Raw genomic sequence first — 17,477 nt, forward strand, 5'->3', positions numbered from 1 at the left:
TGATGGAAAGGAAAGCCTGGCGTGCTGCAGTCCGTGGGGTTGCAAAGAGTTGGACACGACTGAGCTACTGAACTGACCTCTAGCTAAGGCCATTTATGAGATGGAAAATACTTGTTTTTTTCCAATTATATATGATGATAGTATGAGACAAAGTCACGTGTGCCATCTGATTGGAATTGATAGCCATGTAAGAGTGTATGATTACAAGTAGGGCATTGTCTGCATTCAGTCATGAGAAGTATCTGGGTCATCCTAGAGCTTCACCAAATGGCTTCTTCAACTCAACACACAAAGCCTAGAATATGAAGACTCCAGCAAATTTGGGAAGTGTGTGTGTTATTCCCTCAGTTGTGCCTGACTCTTTGGACCCCACGGACTCTTTAGACCCACCAGGCTCCTCTTGTCCATTGAATTCTCCAGGCCAGAATACTGGAGGGCATAGCCAGGACCTTTTCCAGGGAATCTTCCTGACCCGTGGATCAAACCTGGGTCTCTTGCATTGCAGGCGGATGCTTTACCATCTGAGTGAGACAAGATAATAAACATGTGGCCTGTTGCCTAGGTTTGGCAAGTCCTTAGGTATAGTCAATTTCTTTTGTGTCTTACGCATGGATGCCAGAGGTTTGCCACTTGATGCCTCCAAACAGTTTGATAGTTTGAAAAAATGCTGGAGATAAAAAAAAAAAAAGAAGGGATCAAGTAAAAATTGAAATCTGGAAAACAGAAGATGAGTGATAAAGTTGGGTACCTTTGTCCAATGGAAACCAAAAAGAAAATGTAGAAATATAACCAGGTTTCTCTGAATTGAGTCAAATACAAGTCAGCCATATTTCCTGGTGTCTGTCTGTTTATGGTGTCTTTTTCAGGTTCAAAGGGCAGAGGCAGAAGAATGGTTGAAACAAGATGTCTCTCTTCTGGGACAGCACTGCCATCGTGCGGAAACAGTTTGATCAGGCCAAAGCTGTGAGCTGCTCTTCCTTGCGAGGCCTAGCAGTGGAGGCCGGTCAGATCAACTTAGGAACAACAGAACCTGAACTCAAGCCTGGCCCTCAACCTTTTCTGTGTGATCTGGCAGGATCGGTGGACAGTCAGGTTCTAGGCTTAGTGTCTGATCAGTGAGGGCCCAGGACCACGGAGCCCTCCAGCTGCTGCCAGGAAGTCCAGTCACAGGAAGGAGGTAAGCGGGGCCTCAGTTTCCTAACATTGTGGTGGGCCTTAGAGCCAAGCACTGAAAATGGGGGCACTTGTCTTGTGAATCTGCCCTTTGTAGGGCCTGGGCCCATTGTGACAGGAGTGACAGAGTGCAATGGACTGGCCTAATGCCAAGTACCTTAAATACGTGATGCCATTGACGAAGTTGAGGGTGACCAAAAGTCTAAATAAAGTACCATGGCTTGGAGCAAGAAGGACCTGTATGGAAGGAATGGGAATACACTGACTTGCTGGTTTGAGTCAGAATATTTTCTAGGAGCCTGCAGATGCTCAAGTGGATGAAAATCACAAATGTAGTGGAAGGCCTACATTGTCTGAACCCACCCACCAGCCGCGAACTTCTGTGTCTTTGCAGGTTCACTCTAAAGCCCAGGGTCAATACCTTTGTCCTGACCTGACGCTGATGTTATCTCAGTTCTTGCAGGGGAGCGGGGCAAAGACCTGGCTTTGGGGTTGGTGTGTGCTAAGTCTCTTGAGTCATGTCAGACTCTGTGCGACGCTATGGACTGCAGCCTGCCAGGGAGGATAGCATTATTTCCTTCCTGTGCTTTAAGATGGAAAGCAAACTGCTGTACTTTACTTTATTTGGGGGGACTCCAAAATCACTGCAGATGGTGACTGCAGCCATGAAATTAAAAGACGCTTGCTCCTTGGAAGTAAAGCTATGAGCAACCTAGACAGCATATTAAAAAACAGAGACATTTCTTTGCCAACAAAGGTCCGTCTGGTCAAAGCAATGGTTTTTCTGGCAGGCATGCATGGATGTGAGAGTTGGAATATAAGGACAGGTGAGCATCAAAGCATTGATGCTTTTGAGCTGTGGTGTGGCAGGAGACTCTTGAGAGTCCCTTGGACTGCACAGAGATCCAACCAGTCCATCCTAAAGGAAATCTACCCCGAATATACATTGGAGGGACTGATGCTGAAGCTGAAACTCCTATATTTTGGTCGTCTGATACGAAGAACTGACTCACTTGACAAGACCTTGATAGCGGGAAAGACTGAAAGTGGGAAGAGAAGGGGTGACAGAGGATGAGATGGGTGGATGGCATCACTGACTCCATGGACATGAGTTGGAGCAAGCTCTGGGAGTTGGTGATGGAAAGGAAAGCCTGGCGTGCTGCAGTCCGTGGGGTTGCAAAGAGTTGGACACGACTGAGCTACTGAACTGCACTCTAGCTAAGGCCATTTATGAGATGGAAAATACTTGTTTTTTTCCAATTATATATGATGATAGTATGAGACAAAGTCACGTGTGCCATCTGATTGGAATTGATAGCCATGTAAGAGTGTATGATTACAAGTAGGGCATTGTCTGCATTCAGTCATGAGAAGTATCTGGGTCATCCTAGAGCTTCACCAAATGGCTTCTTCAACTCAACACACAAAGCCTAGAATATGAAGACTCCAGCAAATTTGGGAAGTGTGTGTGTTATTCCCTCAGTTGTGCCTGACTCTTTGGACCCCACGGACTCTTTAGACCCACCAGGCTCCTCTTGTCCATTGAATTCTCCAGGCCAGAATACTGGAGTGCATAGCCAGGACCTTTTCCAGGGAATCTTCCTGACCCGTGGATCAAACCTGGGTCTCTTGCATTGCAGGCGGATGCTTTACCATCTGAGTGAGACAAGATAATAAACATGTGGCCTGTTGCCTAGGTTTGGCAAGTCCTTAGGTATAGTCAATTTCTTTTGTGTCTTACGCATGGATGCCAGAGGTTTGCCACTTGATGCCTCCAAACAGTTTGATAGTTTGAAAAAATGCTGGAGATAAAAAAAAAAAAAAGAAGGGATCAAGTAAAAATTGAAATCTGGAAAACAGAAGATGAGTGATAAAGTTGGGTACCTTTGTCCAATGGAAACCAAAAAGAAAATGTAGAAATATAACCAGGTTTCTCTGAATTGAGTCAAATACAAGTCAGCCATATTTCCTGGTGTCTGTCTGTTTATGGTGTCTTTTTCAGGTTCAAAGGGCAGAGGCAGAAGAATGGTTGAAACAAGATGTCTCTCTTCTGGGACAGCACTGCCATCGTGCGGAAACAGTTTGATCAGGCCAAAGCTGTGAGCTGCTCTTCCTTGCGAGGCCTAGCAGTGGAGGCCGGTCAGATCAACTTAGGAACAACAGAACCTGAACTCAAGCCTGGCCCTCAACCTTTTCTGTGTGATCTGGCAGGATCGGTGGACAGTCAGGTTCTAGGCTTAGTGTCTGATCAGTGAGGGCCCAGGACCACGGAGCCCTCCAGCTGCTGCCAGGAAGTCCAGTCACAGGAAGGAGGTAAGCGGGGCCTCAGTTTCCTAACATTGTGGTGGGCCTTAGAGCCAAGCACTGAAAATGGGGGCACTTGTCTTGTGAATCTGCCCTTTGTAGGGCCTGGGCCCATTGTGACAGGAGTGACAGAGTGCAATGGACTGGCCTAATGCCAAGTACCTTAAATAGGTGATGCCATTGACGAAGTTGAGGGTGACCAAAAGTCTAAATAAAGTACCATGGCTTGGAGCAAGAAGGACCTGTATGGAAGGAATGGGAATACACTGACTTGCTGGTTTGAGTCAGAATATTTTCTAGGAGCCTGCAGATGCTCAAGTGGATGAAAATCACAAATGTAGTGGAAGGCCTACATTGTCTGAACCCACCCACCAGCTGCGAACTTCTGTGTCTTTGCAGGTTCACTCTAAAGCCCAGGGTCAATACCTTTGTCCTGACCTGACGCTGATGTTATCTCAGTTCTTGCAGGGGAGCGGGGCAAAGACCTGGCTTTGGGGTTGGTGTGTGCTAAGTCTCTTGAGTCATGTCAGACTCTGTGCGACGCTATGGACTGCAGCCTGCCAGGGAGGATAGCATTATTTCCTTCCTGTGCTTTAAGATGGAAAGCAAACTGCTGTACTTTACTTTATTTGGGGGGACTCCAAAATCACTGCAGATGGTGACTGCAGCCATGAAATTAAAAGACGCTTGCTCCTTGGAAGTAAAGCTATGAGCAACCTAGACAGCATATTAAAAAACAGAGACATTTCTTTGCCAACAAAGGTCCGTCTGGTCAAAGCAATGGTTTTTCTGGCAGGCATGCATGGATGTGAGAGTTGGAATATAAGGACAGGTGAGCATCAAAGCATTGATGCTTTTGAGCTGTGGTGTGGCAGGAGACTCTTGAGAGTCCCTTGGACTGCACAGAGATCCAACCAGTCCATCCTAAAGGAAATCTACCCCGAATATACATTGGAGGGACTCATGCTGAAGCTGAAACTCCTATATTTTGGTCGTCTGATACGAAGAACTGACTCACTTGACAAGACCTTGATAGCGGGAAAGACTGAAAGTGGGAAGAGAAGGGCATGACAGAGGATGAGATGGGTGGATGGCATCACTGACTCCATGGACATGAGTTGGAGCAAGCTCTGGGAGTTGGTGATGGAAAGGAAAGCCTGGCGTGCTGCAGTCCGTGGGGTTGCAAAGAGTTGGACACGACTGAGCTACTGAACTGCACTCTAGCTAAGGCCATTTATGAGATGGAAAATACTTGTTTTTTTCCAATTATATATGATGATAGTATGAGACAAAGTCACGTGTGCCATCTGATTGGAATTGATAGCCATGTAAGAGTGTATGATTACAAGTAGGGCATTGTCTGCATTCAGTCATGAGAAGTATCTGGGTCATCCTAGAGCTTCACCAAATGGCTTCTTCAACTCAACACACAAAGCCTAGAATATGAAGACTCCAGCAAATTTGGGAAGTGTGTGTGTTATTCCCTCAGTTGTGCCTGACTCTTTGGACCCCACGGACTCTTTAGACCCACCAGGCTCCTCTTGTCCATTGAATTCTCCAGGCCAGAATACTGGAGGGCATAGCCAGGACCTTTTCCAGGGAATCTTCCTGACCCGTGGATCAAACCTGGGTCTCTTGCATTGCAGGCGGATGCTTTACTATCTGAGTGAGACAAGATAATAAACATGTGGCCTGTTGCCTAGGTTTGGCAAGTCCTTAGGTATACTCAATTTCTTTTGTGTCTTACGCATGGATGCCAGAGGTTTGCCACTTGATGCCTCCAAACAGTTTGATAGTTTGAAAAAATGCTGGAGATAAAAAAAAAAAAAAGAAGGGATCAAGTAAAAATTGAAATCTGGAAAACAGAAGATGAGTGATAAAGTTGGGTACCTTTGTCCAATGGAAACCAAAAAGAAAATGTAGAAATATAACCAGGTTTCTCTGAATTGAGTCAAATACAAGTCAGCCATATTTCCTGGTGTCTGTCTGTTTATGGTGTCTTTTTCAGGTTCAAAGGGCAGAGGCAGAAGAATGGTTGAAACAAGATGTCTCTCTTCTGGGACAGCACTGCCATCGTGCGGAAACTGTTTGATCAGGCCAAAGCTGTGAGCTGCTCTTCCTTGCGAGGCCTAGCAGTGGAGGCCGGTCAGATCAACTTAGGAACAACAGAACCTGAACTCAAGCCTGGCCCTCAACCTTTTCTGTGTGATCTGGCAGGATCGGTGGACAGTCAGGTTCTAGGCTTAGTGTCTGATCAGTGAGGGCCCAGGACCACGGAGCCCTCCAGCTGCTGCCAGGAAGTCCAGTCACAGGAAGGAGGTAAGCGGGGCCTCAGTTTCCTAACATTGTGGTGGGCCTTAGAGCCAAGCACTGAAAATGGGGGCACTTGTCTTGTGAATCTGCCCTTTGTAGGGCCTGGGCCCATTGTGACAGGAGTGACAGAGTGCAATGGACTGGCCTAATGCCAAGTACCTTAAATAGGTGATGCCATTGACGAAGTTGAGGGTGACCAAAAGTCTAAATAAAGTACCATGGCTTGGAGCAAGAAGGACCTGTATGGAAGGAATGGGAATACACTGACTTGCTGGTTTGAGTCAGAATATTTTCTAGGAGCCTGCAGATGCTCAAGTGGATGAAAATCACAAATGTAGTGGAAGGCCTACATTGTCTGAACCCACCCACCAGCTGCGAACTTCTGTGTCTTTGCAGGTTCACTCTAAAGCCCAGGGTCAATACCTTTGTCCTGACCTGACGCTGATGTTATCTCAGTTCTTGCAGGGGAGCGGGGCAAAGACCTGGCTTTGGGGTTGGTGTGTGCTAAGTCTCTTGAGTCATGTCAGACTCTGTGCGACGCTATGGACTGCAGCCTGCCAGGGAGGATAGCATTATTTCCTTCCTGTGCTTTAAGATGGAAAGCAAACTGCTGTACTTTACTTTATTTTGGGGGACTCCAAAATCACTGCAGATGGTGACTGCAGCCATGAAATTAAAAGACGCTTGCTCCTTGGAAGTAAAGCTATGAGCAACCTAGACAGCATATTAAAAAACAGAGACATTTCTTTGCCAACAAAGGTCCGTCTGGTCAAAGCAATGGTTTTTCTGGCAGGCATGCATGGATGTGAGAGTTGGAATATAAGGACAGGTGAGCATCAAAGCATTGATGCTTTTGAGCTGTGGTGTGGCAGGAGACTCTTGAGAGTCCCTTGGACTGCACAGAGATCCAACCAGTCCATCCTAAAGGAAATCTACCCCGAATATACATTGGAGGGACTGATGCTGAAGCTGAAACTCCTATATTTTGGTCGTCTGATACGAAGAACTGACTCACTTGACAAGACCTTGATAGCGGGAAAGACTGAAAGTGGGAAGAGAAGGGGATGACAGAGGATGAGATGGGTGGATGGCATCACTGACTCCATGGACATGAGTTGGAGCAAGCTCTGGGAGTTGGTGATGGAAAGGAAAGCCTGGCGTGCTGCAGTCCGTGGGGTTGCAAAGAGTTGGACACGACTGAGCTACTGAACTGCACTCTAGCTAAGGCCATTTATGAGATGGAAAATACTTGTTTTTTTCCAATTATATATGATGATAGTATGAGACAAAGTCACGTGTGCCATCTGATTGGAATTGATAGCCATGTAAGAGTGTATGATTACAAGTAGGGCATTGTCTGCATTCAGTCATGAGAAGTATCTGGGTCATCCTAGAGCTTCACCAAATGGCTTCTTCAACTCAACACACAAAGCCTAGAATATGAAGACTCCAGCAAATTTGGGAAGTGTGTGTGTTATTCCCTCAGTTGTGCCTGACTCTTTGGACCCCACGGACTCTTTAGACCCACCAGGCTCCTCTTGTCCATTGAATTCTCCAGGCCAGAATACTGGAGTGCATAGCCAGGACCTTTTCCAGGGAATCTTCCTGACCCGTGGATCAAACCTGGGTCTCTTGCATTGCAGGCGGATGCTTTACCATCTGAGTGAGACAAGATAATAAACACGTGGCCTGTTGCCTAGGTTTGGCAAGTCCTTAGGTATAGTCAATTTCTTTTGTGTCTTACGCATGGATGCCAGAGGTTTGCCACTTGATGCCTCCAAACAGTTTGATAGTTTGAAAAAATGCTGGAGATAAAAAAAAAAAAAAGAAGGGATCAAGTAAAAATTGAAATCTGGAAAACAGAAGATGAGTGATAAAGTTGGGTACCTTTGTCCAATGGAAACCAAAAAGAAAATGTAGAAATATAACCAGGTTTCTCTGAATTGAGTCAAATACAAGTCAGCCATATTTCCTGGTGTCTGTCTGTTTATGGTGTCTTTTTCAGGTTCAAAGGGCAGAGGCAGAAGAATGGTTGAAACAAGATGTCTCTCTTCTGGGACAGCACTGCCATCGTGAGGAAACAGTTTGATCAGGCCAAAGCTGTGAGCTGCTCTTCCTTGCGAGGCCTAGCAGTGGAGGCCGGTCAGATCAACTTAGGAACAACAGAACCTGAACTCAAGCCTGGCCCTCAACCTTTTCTGTGTGATCTGGCAGGATCGGTGGACAGTCAGGTTCTAGGCTTAGTGTCTGATCAGTGAGGGCCCAGGACCACGGAGCCCTCCAGCTGCTGCCAGGAAGTCCAGTCACAGGAAGGAGGTAAGCGGGGCCTCAGTTTCCTAACATTGTGGTGGGCCTTAGAGCCAAGCACTGAAAATGGGGGCACTTGTCTTGTGAATCTGCCCTTTGTAGGGCCTGGGCCCATTGTGACAGGAGTGACAGAGTGCAATGGACTGGCCTAATGCCAAGTACCTTAAATAGGTGATGCCATTGACGAAGTTGAGGGTGACCAAAAGTCTAAATAAAGTACCATGGCTTGGAGCAAGAAGGACCTGTATGGAAGGAATGGGAATACACTGACTTGCTGGTTTGAGTCAGAATATTTTCTAGGAGCCTGCAGATGCTCAAGTGGATGAAAATCACAAATGTAGTGGAAGGCCTACATTGTCTGAACCCACCCACCAGCTGCGAACTTCTGTGTCTTTGCAGGTTCACTCTAAAGCCCAGGGTCAATACCTTTGTCCTGACCTGACGCTGATGTTATCTCAGTTCTTGCAGGGGAGCGGGGCAAAGACCTGGCTTTGGGGTTGGTGTGTGCTAAGTCTCTTGAGTCATGTCAGACTCTGTGCGACGCTATGGACTGCATCCTGCCAGGGAGGATAGCATTATTTCCTTCCTGTGCTTTAAGATGGAAAGCAAACTGCTGTACTTTACTTTATTTTGGGGGACTCCAAAATCACTGCAGATGGTGACTGCAGCCATGAAATTAAAAGACGCTTGCTCCTTGGAAGTAAAGCTATGAGCAACCTAGACAGCATATTAAAAAACAGAGACATTTCTTTGCCAACAAAGGTCCGTCTGGTCAAAGCAATGGTTTTTCTGGCAGGCATGCATGGATGTGAGAGTTGGAATATAAGGACAGGTGAGCATCAAAGCATTGATGCTTTTGAGCTGTGGTGTGGCAGGAGACTCTTGAGAGTCCCTTGGACTGCACAGAGATCCAACCAGTCCATCCTAAAGGAAATCTACCCCGAATATACATTGGAGGGACTGATGCTGAAGCTGAAACTCCTATATTTTGGTCGTCTGATACGAAGAACTGACTCACTTGACAAGACCTTGATAGCGGGAAAGACTGAAAGTGGGAAGAGAAGGGGATGACAGAGGATGAGATGGGTGGATGGCATCACTGACTCCATGGACATGAGTTGGAGCAAGCTCTGGGAGTTGGTGATGGAAAGGAAAGCCTGGCGTGCTGCAGTCCGTGGGGTTGCAAAGAGTTGGACACGACTGAGCTACTGAACTGACCTCTAGCTAAGGCCATTTATGAGATGGAAAATACTTGTTTTTTTCCAATTATATATGATGATAGTATGAGACAAAGTCACGTGTGCCATCTGATTGGAATTGATAGCCATGTAAGAGTGTATGATTACAAGTAGGGCATTGTCTGCATTCAGTCATGAGAAGTATCTGGGTCATCCTAGAGCTTCACCAAATGGCTTCTTCAACTCAACACACAAAGCCTAGAATATGAAGACTCCAGCAAATTTGGGAAGTGTGTGTGTTATTCCCTCAGTTGTGCCTGACTCTTTGGACCCCACGGACTCTTTAGACCCACCAGGCTCCTCTTGTCCATTGAATTCTCCAGGCCAGAATACTGGAGTGCATAGCCAGGACCTTTTCCAGGGAATCTTCCTGACCCGTGGATCAAACCTGGGTCTCTTGCATTGCAGGCGGATGCTTTACCATCTGAGTGAGACAAGATAATAAACACGTGGCCTGTTGCCTAGGTTTGGCAAGTCCTTAGGTATAGTCAATTTCTTTTGTGTCTTACGCATGGATGCCAGAGGTTTGCCACTTGATGCCTCCAAACAGTTTGATAGTTTGAAAAAATGCTGGAGATAAAAAAAAAAAAAAGAAGGGATCAAGTAAAAATTGAAATCTGGAAAACAGAAGATGAGTGATAAAGTTGGGTACCTTTGTCCAATGGAAACCAAAAAGAAAATGTAGAAATATAACCAGGTTTCTCTGAATTGAGTCAAATACAAGTCAGCCATATTTCCTGGTGTCTGTCTGTTTATGGTGTCTTTTTCAGGTTCAAAGGGCAGAGGCAGAAGAATGGTTGAAACAAGATGTCTCTCTTCTGGGACAGCACTGCCATCGTGAGGAAACAGTTTGATCAGGCCAAAGCTGTGAGCTGCTCTTCCTTGCGAGGCCTAGCAGTGGAGGCCGGTCAGATCAACTTAGGAACAACAGAACCTGAACTCAAGCCTGGCCCTCAACCTTTTCTGTGTGATCTGGCAGGATCGGTGGACAGTCAGGTTCTAGGCTTAGTGTCTGATCAGTGAGGGCCCAGGACCACGGAGCCCTCCAGCTGCTGCCAGGAAGTCCAGTCACAGGAAGGAGGTAAGCGGGGCCTCAGTTTCCTAACATTGTGGTGGGCCTTAGAGCCAAGCACTGAAAATGGGGGCACTTGTCTTGTGAATCTGCCCTTTGTAGGGCCTGGGCCCATTGTGACAGGAGTGACAGAGTGCAATGGACTGGCCTAATGCCAAGTACCTTAAATAGGTGATGCCATTGACGAAGTTGAGGGTGACCAAAAGTCTAAATAAAGTACCATGGCTTGGAGCAAGAAGGACCTGTATGGAAGGAATGGGAATACACTGACTTGCTGGTTTGAGTCAGAATATTTTCTAGGAGCCTGCAGATGCTCAAGTGGATGAAAATCACAAATGTAGTGGAAGGCCTACATTGTCTGAACCCACCCACCAGCTGCGAACTTCTGTGTCTTTGCAGGTTCACTCTAAAGCCCAGGGTCAATACCTTTGTCCTGACCTGACGCTGATGTTATCTCAGTTCTTGCAGGGGAGCGGGGCAAAGACCTGGCTTTGGGGTTGGTGTGTGCTAAGTCTCTTGAGTCATGTCAGACTCTGTGCGACGCTATGGACTGCAGCCTGCCAGGGAGGATAGCATTATTTCCTTCCTGTGCTTTAAGATGGAAAGCAAACTGCTGTACTTTACTTTATTTTGGGGGACTCCAAAATCACTGCAGATGGTGACTGCAGCCATGAAATTAAAAGACGCTTGCTCCTTGGAAGTAAAGCTATGAGCAACCTAGACAGCATATTAAAAAACAGAGACATTTCTTTGCCAACAAAGGTCCGTCTGGTCAAAGCAATGGTTTTTCTGGCAGGCATGCATGGATGTGAGAGTTGGAATATAAGGACAGGTGAGCATCAAAGCATTGATGCTTTTGAGCTGTGGTGTGGCAGGAGACTCTTGAGAGTCCCTTGGACTGCACAGAGATCCAACCAGTCCATCCTAAAGGAAATCTACCCCGAATATACATTGGAGGGACTCATGCTGAAGCTGAAACTCCTATATTTTGGTCGTCTGATACGAAGAACTGACTCACTTGACAAGACCTTGATAGCGGGAAAGACTGAAAGTGGGAAGAGAAGGGGATGACAGAGGATGAGATGGGTGGATGGCATCACTGACTCCATGGACATGAGTTGGAGCAAGCTCTGGGAGTTGGTGATGGAAAGGAAAGCCTGGCGTGCTGCAGTCCGTGGGGTTGCAAAGAGTTGGACACGACTGAGCTACTGAACTGACCTCTAGCTAAGGCCATTTATGAGATGGAAAATACTTGTTTTTTTCCAATTATATATGATGATAGTATGAGACAAAGTCACGTGTGCCATCTGATTGGAATTGATAGCCATGTAAGAGTGTATGATTACAAGTAGGGCATTGTCTGCATTCAGTCATGAGAAGTATCTGGGTCATCCTAGAGCTTCACCAAATGGCTTCTTCAACTCAACACACAAAGCCTAGAATATGAAGACTCCAGCAAATTTGGGAAGTGTGTGTGTTATTCCCTCAGTTGTGCCTGACTCTTTGGACCCCACGGACTCTTTAGACCCACCAGGCTCCTCTTGTCCATTGAATTCTCCAGGCCAGAATACTGGAGTGCATAGCCAGGACCTTTTCCAGGGAATCTTCCTGACCCGTGGATCAAACCTGGGTCTCTTGCATTGCAGGCGGATGCTTTACCATCTGAGTGAGACAAGATAATAAACACGTGGCCTGTTGCCTAGGTTTGGCAAGTCCTTAGGTATAGTCAATTTCTTTTGTGTCTTACGCATGGATGCCAGAGGTTTGCCACTTGATGCCTCCAAACAGTTTGATAGTTTGAAAAAATGCTGGAGATAAAAAAAAAAAAAAGAAGGGATCAAGTAAAAATTGAAATCTGGAAAACAGAAGATGAGTGATAAAGTTGGGTACCTTTGTCCAATGGAAACCAAAAAGAAAATGTAGAAATATAACCAGGTTTCTCTGAATTGAGTCAAATACAAGTCAGCCATATTTCCTGGTGTCTGTCTGTTTATGGTGTCTTTTTCAGGTTCAAAGGGCAGAGGCAGAAGAATGGTTGAAACAAGATGTCTCTCTTCTGGGACAGCACTGCCATCGTGAGGAAACAGTTTGATCAGGCCAAAGCTGTGAGCTGCTCTTCCTTGCGAGGCCTAGCAGTGGAGGCCGGTCAGATCAACTTAGGAACAACAGAACCTGAACTCAAGCCTGGCCCTCAACCTTTTCTGTGTGATCTGGCAGGATCGGTGGACAGTCAGGTTCTAGGCTTAGTGTCTGATCAGTGAGGGCCCAGGACCACGGAGCCCTCCAGCTGCTGCCAGGAAGTCCAGTCACAGGAAGGAGGTAAGCGGGGCCTCAGTTTCCTAACATTGTGGTGGGCCTTAGAGCCAAGCACTGAAAATGGGGGCACTTGTCTTGTGAATCTGCCCTTTGTAGGGCCTGGGCCCATTGTGACAGGAGTGACAGAGTGCAATGGACTGGCCTAATGCCAAGTACCTTAAATAGGTGATGCCATTGACGAAGTTGAGGGTGACCAAAAGTCTAAATAAAGTACCATGGCTTGGAGCAAGAAGGACCTGTATGGAAGGAATGGGAATACACTGACTTGCTGGTTTGAGTCAGAATATTTTCTAGGAGCCTGCAGATGCTCAAGTGGATGAAAATCACAAATGTAGTGGAAGGCCTACATTGTCTGAACCCACCCACCAGCCGCGAACTTCTGTGTCTTTGCAGGTTCACTCTAAAGCCCAGGGTCAATACCTTTGTCCTGACCTGACGCTGATGTTATCTCAGTTCTTGCAGGGGAGCGGGGCAAAGACCTGGCTTTGGGGTTGGTGTGTGCTAAGTCTCTTGAGTCATGTCAGACTCTGTGCGACGCTATGGACTGCAGCCTGCCAGGGAGGATAGCATTATTTCCTTCCTGTGCTTTAAGATGGAAAGCAAACTGCTGTACTTTACTTTATTTTGGGGGACTCCAAAATCACTGCAGATGGTGACTGCAGCCATGAAATTAAAAGACGCTTGCTCCTTGGAAGTAAAGCTATGAGCAACCTAGACAGCATATTAAAAAACAGAGACATTTCTTTGCCAACAAAGGTCCGTCTGGTCAAAGCAATGGTTTTTCTGGCAGGCATGCATGGATGTGAGAGTTGGAATATAAGGACAGGTGAGCATCAAAGCATTGATGCTTTTGAGCTGTGGTGTGGCAGGAGACTCTTGAGAGTCCCTTGGACTGCACAGAGATCCAACCAGTCCATCCTAAAGGAAATCTACCCCGAATATACATTGGAGGGACTGATGCTGAAGCTGAAACTCCTATATTTTGGTCGTCTGATACGAAGAACTGACTCACTTGACAAGACCTTGATAGCGGGAAAGACTGAAAGTGGGAAGAGAAGGGGATGACAGAGGATGAGATGGGTGGATGGCATCACTGACTCCATGGACATGAGTTGGAGCAAGCTCTGGGAGTTGGTGATGGAAAGGAAAGCCTGGCGTGCTGCAGTCCGTGGGGTTGCAAAGAGTTGGACACGACTGAGCTACTGAACTGACCTCTAGCTAAGGCCATTTATGAGATGGAAAATACTTGTTTTTTTCCAATTATATATGATGATAGTATGAGACAAAGTCACGTGTGCCATCTGATTGGAATTGATAGCCATGTAAGAGTGTATGATTACAAGTAGGGCATTGTCTGCATTCAGTCATGAGAAGTATCTGGGTCATCCTAGAGCTTCACCAAATGGCTTCTTCAACTCAACACACAAAGCCTAGAATATGAAGACTCCAGCAAATTTGGGAAGTGTGTGTGTTATTCCCTCAGTTGTGCCTGACTCTTTGGACCCCACGGACTCTTTAGACCCACCAGGCTCCTCTTGTCCATTGAATTCTCCAGGCCAGAATACTGGAGTGCATAGCCAGGACCTTTTCCAGGGAATCTTCCTGACCCGTGGATCAAACCTGGGTCTCTTGCATTGCAGGCGGATGCTTTACCATCTGAGTGAGACAAGATAATAAACATGTGGCCTGTTGCCTAGGTTTGGCAAGTCCTTAGGTATAGTCAATTTCTTTTGTGTCTTACGCATGGATGCCAGAGGTTTGCCACTTGATGCCTCCAAACAGTTTGATAGTTTGAAAAAATGCTGGAGATAAAAAAAAAAAAAAGAAGGGATCAAGTAAAAATTGAAATCTGGAAAACAGAAGATGAGTGATAAAGTTGGGTACCTTTGTCCAATGGAAACCAAAAAGAAAATGTAGAAATATAACCAGGTTTCTCTGAATTGAGTCAAATACAAGTCAGCCATATTTCCTGGTGTCTGTCTGTTTATGGTGTCTTTTTCAGGTTCAAAGGGCAGAGGCAGAAGAATGGTTGAAACAAGATGTCTCTCTTCTGGGACAGCACTGCCATCGTGCGGAAACAGTTTGATCAGGCCAAAGCTGTGAGCTGCTCTTCCTTGCGAGGCCTAGCAGTGGAGGCCGGTCAGATCAACTTAGGAACAACAGAACCTGAACTCAAGCCTGGCCCTCAACCTTTTCTGTGTGATCTGGCAGGATCGGTGGACAGTCAGGTTCTAGGCTTAGTGTCTGATCAGTGAGGGCCCAGGACCACGGAGCCCTCCAGCTGCTGCCAGGAAGTCCAGTCACAGGAAGGAGGTAAGCGGGGCCTCAGTTTCCTAACATTGTGGTGGGCCTTAGAGCCAAGCACTGAAAATGGGGGCACTTGTCTTGTGAATCTGCCCTTTGTAGGGCCTGGGCCCATTGTGACAGGAGTGACAGAGTGCAATGGACTGGCCTAATGCCAAGTACCTTAAATAGGTGATGCCATTGACGAAGTTGAGGGTGACCAAAAGTCTAAATAAAGTACCATGGCTTGGAGCAAGAAGGACCTGTATGGAAGGAATGGGAATACACTGACTTGCTGGTTTGAGTCAGAATATTTTCTAGGAGCCTGCAGATGCTCAAGTGGATGAAAATCACAAATGTAGTGGAAGGCCTACATTGTCTGAACCCACCCACCAGCTGCGAACTTCTGTGTCTTTGCAGGTTCACTCTAAAGCCCAGGGTCAATACCTTTGTCCTGACCTGACGCTGATGTTATCTCAGTTCTTGCAGGGGAGCGGGGCAAAGACCTGGCTTTGGGGTTGGTGTGTGCTAAGTCTCTTGAGTCATGTCAGACTCTGTGCGACGCTATGGACTGCAGCCTGCCAGGGAGGATAGCATTATTTCCTTCCTGTGCTTTAAGATGGAAAGCAAACTGCTGTACTTTACTTTATTTGGGGGGACTCCAAAATCACTGCAGATGGTGACTGCAGCCATGAAATTAAAAGACGCTTGCTCCTTGGAAGTAAAGCTATGAGCAACCTAGACAGCATATTAAAAAACAGAGACATTTCTTTGCCAACAAAGGTCCGTCTGGTCAAAGCAATGGTTTTTCTGGCAGGCATGCATGGATGTGAGAGTTGGAATATAAGGACAGGTGAGCATCAAAGCATTGATGCTTTTGAGCTGTGGTGTGGCAGGAGACTCTTGAGAGTCCCTTGGACTGCACAGAGATCCAACCAGTCCATCCTAAAGGAAATCTACCCCGAATATACATTGGAGGGACTGATGCTGAAGCTGAAACTCCTATATTTTGGTCGTCTGATACGAAGAACTGACTCACTTGACAAGACCTTGATAGCGGGAAAGACTGAAAGTGGGAAGAGAAGGGGATGACAGAGGATGAGATGGGTGGATGGCATCACTGACTACACGGACATGAGTTGGAGCAAGCTCTGGGAGTTGGTGATGGAAAGGAAAGCCTGGCGTGCTGCAGTCCGTGGGGTTGCAAAGAGTTGGACACGACTGAGCTACTGAACTGCACTCTAGCTAAGGCCATTTATGAGATGGAAAATACTTGTTTTTTTCCAATTATATATGATGATAGTATGAGACAAAGTCACGTGTGCCATCTGATTGGAATTGATAGCCATGTAAGAGTGTATGATTACAAGTAGGGCATTGTCTGCATTCAGTCATGAGAAGTATCTGGGTCATCCTAGAGCTTCACCAAATGGCTTCTTCAACTCAACACACAAAGCCTAGAATATGAAGACTCCAGCAAATTTGGGAAGTGTGTGTGTTATTCCCTCAGTTGTGCCCGACTCTTTGGACCCCACGGACTCTTTAGACCCACCAGGCTCCTCTTGTCCATTGAATTCTCCAGGCCAGAATACTGGAGGGCATAGCCAGGACCTTTTCCAGGGAATCTTCCTGACCCGTGGATCAAACCTGGGTCTCTTGCATTGCAGGCGGATGCTTTACCATCTGAGTGAGACAAGATAATAAACATGTGGCCTGTTGCCTAGGTTTGGCAAGTCCTTAGGTATAGTCAATTTCTTTTGTGTCTTACGCATGGATGCCAGAGGTTTGCCACTTGATGCCTCCAAACAGTTTGATAGTTTGAAAAAATGCTGGAGATAAAAAAAAAAAAAGAAGGGATCAAGTAAAAATTGAAATCTGGAAAACAGAAGATGAGTGATAAAGTTGGGTACCTTTGTCCAATGGAAACCAAAAAGAAAATGTAGAAATATAACCAGGTTTCTCTGAATTGAGTCAAATACAAGTCAGCCATATTTCCTGGTGTCTGTCTGTTTATGGTGTCTTTTTCAGGTTCAAAGGGCAGAGGCAGAAGAATGGTTGAAACAAGATGTCTCTCTTCTGGGACAGCACTGCCATCGTGCGGAAACAGTTTGATCAGGCCAAAGCTGTGAGCTGCTCTTCCTTGCGAGGCCTAGCAGTGGAGGCCGGTCAGATCAACTTAGGAACAACAGAACCTGAACTCAAGCCTGGCCCTCAACCTTTTCTGTGTGATCTGGCAGGATCGGTGGACAGTCAGGTTCTAGGCTTAGTGTCTGATCAGTGAGGGCCCAGGACCACGGAGCCCTCCAGCTGCTGCCAGGAAGTCCAGTCACAGGAAGGAGGTAAGCGGGGCCTCACTTTCCTAACATTGTGGTGGGCCTTAGAGCCAAGCACTGAAAATGGGGGCACTTGTCTTGTGAATCTGCCCTTTGTAGGGCCTGGGCCCATTGTGACAGGAGTGACAGAGTGCAATG

The 17,477-nt window shown here is 46.6% G+C and overlaps 2 long non-coding RNA genes across 2 annotated transcripts in view; both read left to right on the top strand.

The window, feature by feature from the left end:
* The window catches only part of LOC145536977 (uncharacterized), a 55,342-nt gene extending 47,637 nt beyond the window's left edge, over nt 1-7,705 (top strand). The window contains exons 22-24 of the long non-coding RNA XR_014076111.1: nt 867-1,177; nt 3,176-3,486; nt 5,486-7,705. This is a non-coding gene — a long non-coding RNA (uncharacterized LOC145536977). The remainder of the gene's footprint in view (nt 1-866; nt 1,178-3,175; nt 3,487-5,485) is intronic.
* A 4,897-nt stretch (nt 7,706-12,602) lies between these two features.
* LOC145536976 (uncharacterized) overlaps nt 12,603-17,477 on the top strand; it is a 145,205-nt gene continuing 140,330 nt past the window's right edge. Inside the window, exons 1-3 of the long non-coding RNA XR_014076110.1 lie at nt 12,603-12,726; nt 14,726-15,036; nt 17,035-17,345. This is a non-coding gene — a long non-coding RNA (uncharacterized LOC145536976). The remainder of the gene's footprint in view (nt 12,727-14,725; nt 15,037-17,034; nt 17,346-17,477) is intronic.

Source organism: Giraffa tippelskirchi, chromosome X (genome assembly GCF_054371585.1).
Source record: "Giraffa tippelskirchi isolate mGirTip1 chromosome X, T2T-mGirTip1v1.2.pri, whole genome shotgun sequence".
NCBI classification, from domain to species: Eukaryota; Metazoa; Chordata; class Mammalia; order Artiodactyla; family Giraffidae; genus Giraffa; species Giraffa tippelskirchi.